Source organism: Lissotriton vulgaris, chromosome 8, assembly GCF_964263255.1.
Source record: "Lissotriton vulgaris chromosome 8, aLisVul1.2, whole genome shotgun sequence".
NCBI classification, from domain to species: Eukaryota; Metazoa; Chordata; class Amphibia; order Caudata; family Salamandridae; genus Lissotriton; species Lissotriton vulgaris.
The window spans coordinates 1,131,218,542-1,131,223,547 of NC_141696.1; positions in this window are offsets into that span (position 1 = coordinate 1,131,218,542).

Genomic DNA, 5,006 nt, shown 5'->3' on the forward strand with positions numbered 1-5,006 from the left:
CTCCGATGAAAAGGAGCTTTTGAGAGGGACACAGGTGTGATTTCGGCACATTGATGGAGAACCCCAGGTCGTGCAAGAGGTCTGCCGTCATCTGAAGGTGGTGGATGACTGTCTGGGGCGAGCCCGCCTTCAACAACCAGTCGTCTAGGTAGGGGAAGACTGAAACCCCTAACCTGCGCAGATGGGCTGCGACCACCGCCATCACCTTTGTGAACACCCGTGGGGCGCTGGTAAGGCCGAAGGGGAGCACGATAAACTGAAAGTGCTCCTGGCCTACCGTGAACCGCAGGTAACGCCGGTGGGCCGGCAGGACAGGGATGTGAAAATACGCATCCTGCAAGTCCAACGCTACCATCCAGTCTTGCGGGTCTAGAGCAGCCAAGACCTGAGCCAATGTCAACATCTTGAACTTCTCCTTCCGGAGGAAGCCGTTGACGTTCCGTAGATCCAAGATAGGACGTAGGCCCCCCCTTGTCCTTCTTGGGTACCAGAAAGTAGTGGGAATAGCAACCACGCCCTACTTCTGGCCCAGGAACGCGCTCGATGGCCCCCTTGGCCAAGAGGGCCGTAACTTCCTCCTGCAGAAGTGTCAAGTGGTCCCCGACACACGGTGGTTCTGCGGTGGCATGGCTGGAGGAGTGGTCTCGAAGGGGAGGGAGTAGCCCCTTCGGACGAGTTGCAGCACCCACCTGTCCGACGTAATTGTGCGCCAGTGAGCGTGGTGATGGCGAACCCTGCCACCGACTGGCGTCACATGGGGCCGAAAGCACGGACTAGGAGGATTTGGAGGCAGATGCTGCGGGGGGAGGTGTGGCCTGACCCCGCCGTTGACCCCGACCGCCGCCACGGCGGTTGCCACGGCGGTTTCCACGGCCGCCACCGCGTTGAAAGGATTGTTGCGGCGCGTGGCTGGCAGCACGTGTGGGGACGCCCCTTCCTTGGCCACGAAAGGAGCGAAACGAACCCGTTTGCTGGCGCTGGGTCGAAAGACCCAAGGACTTGGCCGTGACCCTGGAGTCCTTGAAGCGTTCCAGCGCTTGGTCCGCCTTGTCACCAAAGAGGCGACAGCCATCGAACGGCATGTCCATCAAGGCATTTTGGACATCTGCCGAAAAGTTGGCGGATCTCAGTCAGGCGTGGCGACGAATCGCCACCGTCGTTGACATAGCGCTGCCCAGCGAGTCGGTCGTATCAAGACCACACCGTATGGAATATTTAGCTGCGTCTCGGCCCGCAGCCGCAGCCACAGCCTTGCAGAGCTTCGCCCGCACCTCCATGGGGCATTCTGGCAGCAGTTCCGCGACCGTGTCCCACACAGAGTGGGTGTAGCGGCCCAAGAGGCATGCGGTGTTGCAAGACCGCAGTCCCAGACTCAGGGACGAGAAGACCTTCTTACCATACTGGTCATACCTCTTAGATTCCCGGTCGGGCGGGGCCGACGGGAATGCGGTCTGGGAGGTCGAGGCCTGGATCACCAGACTCTCAGGGGTGGGATGGGTGGACAGGAACTTGGGGTCTCCGGACAAGGACGGTGGCGTCTGGCCACGTTCCGATCAACAGGCGAACCTGAAGCGGGCCTGGACCATGTGCCCAACAGAACGTCTGACAAGGCTTCATTAAACGGCAGCAGTGGCTCCTGTGGGCATGACTGCGGTTTGAAGACCTCAGTGAGGATGTTAGGCCTCACGGCCGCGACGGGGAGCTCAAGGTGTAAGGCCTTGGCAGCCCTCATCAGCACCACTGAATATGCAGCTCCCTCCTCCGACGCCACGGAAGGAGGAAAGACAAAGCCAGGGTTAGGAGAGTCGTCCAGACCACTGGCGTCCCCCAAATCACCTGTCCAGTCCGGGTCATACTGGCACTCACGTGACAGAGGGTCCTCAGACCCCTCCCAACCTTCCCCGTAGTCTTCATCATCTCCATATTCGGAGTCAACGATGTAGACCGGCTCCTCGGGGTTCACAGGCCCCATTGGCGTCGAGCCCGGCGTCGAGGGACGTCGGTCCGACTCCGCGTCCGGATTCGGGGAAGGTATGGGAACGTCGCCGCCCGGAGCCGGCCCCGGAGCCCTGGCGCCGGCCGAAGCCGGCACAGGAGAACCGGCGCCGCGCGGGGACGGCGTCGGGGGTAACCCCGATGGAATCGGCGCCGGAGCGGCCGGCAGACCACCCGGCGTCGACCCCGAAGGCCCTTGCGGCGCCGGGGTCGGAGCCGTCGGCGGCACCTGGGCCAAAGCACCCGATGGCGTCGAGCCAGGGACACCCGACCCGCCAGGGCCCTCAGACGGTAGCACTGGGCCCGAAGGCGCCGTAGGCCCCGTCGGAGAACTGAGCGCCCTCATGGCTATGAGGAACGCCTCAATCTCAGGTGTCGCACCTTGCCCAGGGACCGGAGGGTATGGGGCAGGCCGCGCCGGCGACTCTCGCGGAGCCGCGGGGTTGGGGTCACCCGAACCCCCGGCCGCGTCCCGCGAGCGTCGGGGGGAGTCGGGGGTATGATGACGACGCCCCGACTTCTTGTGTTTCTTACCTGAAGAGCCCGACGAATGGTGACGACTTCCGGAGCGCTCGGCGCGGCTCCGCGACCGCTCCCTCGAACGCTCCCTGGACCTCCGGCCGGACCGGGACCGTTCCCGACGCGGGGCCGACACCCGGAGCTCAAGCAGCTTGCGGGACCGCTCCCGTCTAGCCTTGTTAGTGAGAGCCCGGCAGTCGACGCAGGCGTCCACGTCGTGGTCGGGGCCCAGGCACCGGAGACAGAGTCGGTGATGGTCCGTGACCGACATCGTGCGGTCACAACCGTCACAATTCTTGAAACTGGGCATCCTACCAGGCACCAAAAAGAGATTAGAAAGTTAATAAACTTGGTCAAAAGACCGGAGTACTGCTCTTCGGATCTGCGCTTACTGGCGCGGAAAAAAGAAGAACTGACGTCAGCGCGCGGAGGCGGCGTCTATATACTCCAGCGACGTCATCACGGCGCACGACGCCGACGACGGACGCGGAGCCGCAGGGGACGCCTGCAGACGACGCCTACCGACGCGCAGGGGTACTGCTACGCAAAAGTTTCCGGATCCAGACTGACGCCTGGGGATATTCTAAGGTAAGGAATCTAACACCAACGTGTTTCTTTCAGATACTTAGGTTAGGTAAGTGCAAATGTGCTTGCGTCAGAACAAGAAGAGCATAATTAGCCTGTACAGTATATCACCACGTCCCAGGCCGATTACTTATTTTGTAATCGACAGGGCCTCAAGGGCCCATATTAACCAGATGGCCAACCGTGGGCCTGCTTTAAAATAATTAATAAAAGTGAGACCTGCGGGCGGTAGTACCCCCTCCTTAAACAGGCCAGGAAGATCCAGTTATGGGAAGCCCATTTAGCAGTGCAAAGAGATTCATCTCTGAAGCAGAGCAGGAACAGCAGCGTGCACCTACTTTCCACACCCACCCCACTGCCAGTGCCCAAGCCTTCTTACCACTTTGACAACATCAAGTGGCCGAGGCCCAGCCTTTCGGGTCACCCGGGCCCAGCTCTCATTTTTCTGCAGAGCCCATACCCAGGAGATGGATGTAGAATGGTGGATACCACTATAGTGAGTAAAGAGTACTTACTGGATCCCCATGCCCTTCGGGCATCACTGCCTCAGCCCCGGCCAGAGTGCTCTCAAATTTGTGTGCGAGTAGGCCATTAGTTCATGTTTTTACTTTACCTTTACTTGTAGTCTTGTTTTTCATTCTAAAATTTGGACTATTATTCCCAGAAAGCATAGCAAAAGCCTAGGACAGCAGACCTTCAAAATGCTAAAGCGTGGACCTTGGAAGTGTGAGTTCTGCTGCATCACGCCTGACCCCTACAGGGCAGAAGAGAGATGTGTATTACGGATATATGTCGTTACAACGCGCGCGTTACAATGACCTACCATTACAACGCGGTTGTATCAACGCAAGTCGTTACAACGACTTGCGTTGGGGGGGCGCAAATTTAAAACATTTAAATTACTATTCCAACACCAGTCCCCGTGGATAGCAGGGAAGGTGTTGGGATAGTAAATTAAATGATTTACTATCCTCGAGCGCCCCCGAGCGCAATGCGTTGTAACAACTTTCGTTGTTACAACCGCGTGGTAATAGTAGGTCGTGGTAACGCGCCCGTTGTAAACGTTGCGCACCGTGTATTACCAGTCTTGTGCCGTGTTTCTGACTGCCTTTTTTTCACACTGATGGCTAGGTTTAGATGAGTAGTAGTGCCTCAGTGGCCCCTCAGCAGAGACAGCAGTATGAGGAGGATGAGTATATCATGTATTCTCAAAGGACAGATGACCTGTCAAAGACCACTCCCTGTCTGTGTGGCGAATACCATCAGCCAGTCTTCTTCAGCTCCAAGGTCAGGTTTGGATGTTGATGACAGGCCAGTTGCACAGTACATGCTGAACCCACTGTGCTACAGGGAGTTGTAATGTAGTCTCAAGGCAGTGTGCGAGGTAAATGCCATGCTGTACATTTTATGGTGTAATTGATCAGTGTTTTGGTTCCTGAAGGCATGAGGGCAGAAAAGGCTCTGCACCCAACCGAAGCAACCACAGTCATGGTACACCTCAACATATATAGGCACACACAGCTGCTTGCCCCAACCTGCGGACTGCACCTCTCAACTAGTTGTTTCTTGGACTCAGTCAGCACTTTTTCTTCAATGGACAGGCAGGCAGGACCTCCAGCCCCTGCATGTGAGTGGCCCCTTCCATGAAGCCCATTCCCCAACATCCAAGAGCGCACACATGACCTGGATGTCCGTGAAATGGACCAACAGTGGACACTGAAATGAAATAAAGAATTAAAAAAAAAAAAGAAACAGGCCTTTTATTTGGTGGTGGTGGGGCTGAAATTCTAAAATAGAATGGAGGTCCCCATCATCCTTTGGCACGAGCAAATAGCAGTAGTGACAGGCTGTCCCTCTCCTGGAGATGTGAACCCTCTTTATGGTTTTCTTTGGAAAATAGAGATTGC